Source organism: Sinocyclocheilus grahami, unplaced genomic scaffold, assembly GCF_001515645.1.
Source record: "Sinocyclocheilus grahami isolate Dianchi unplaced genomic scaffold, SAMN03320097.WGS_v1.1 scaffold5696.1, whole genome shotgun sequence".
NCBI lineage: Eukaryota > Metazoa > Chordata > Actinopteri > Cypriniformes > Cyprinidae > Sinocyclocheilus > Sinocyclocheilus grahami.
In genome coordinates, this window is record NW_015510315.1 from 1225 (window position 1) to 1818 (window position 594).

Consider the following 594-nt stretch of genomic DNA (forward strand, 5'->3'; position numbering starts at 1 on the left):
GAAAACCTGTAAGTCATGCTTTTCACGGTCATTTTACGGTTTAATATGTTACCGTAGTCGTTGCCCTACTGCGCTCATATGATATCGGATTTGTGCAGGTCTTAAAAAATGTCTTAAGTCTTGCATCTGAGTTTAAAAATCCTGCAGATGCTGAGTTTAAGATGGACTTAAGGGAGCTCTTTTGGTCCCTTAAATGTATTAAGGTGAAACGGTTACTAAGGACTTTGTAGCAACACTTAAGGGAACACTTAAATAATTAAGGGGAATACTTAATGGCAGCCTTAAGGTTCCTTAAGTTGACCCTTAGGTTTTTTTCTTGCAACCCAAGTTACACTAAGGGCTCCCTTAACCTTATAACTAAGGGATTTCTTAGCTTAAGGGCTTTCATGCAACCCTTTAAAGGGAGTAGGGCATAGGATGATCACTTCCATTTGGAATTTGCCCAGTGATTATACACAACATTAAACACAAATCAACAAAAAAAACATCCCTCTCTCTCTCTCACTATATATACACACACACACACACACACACTATATATACACACACACACACATATATATATATATATATATATATATATATATATATGAA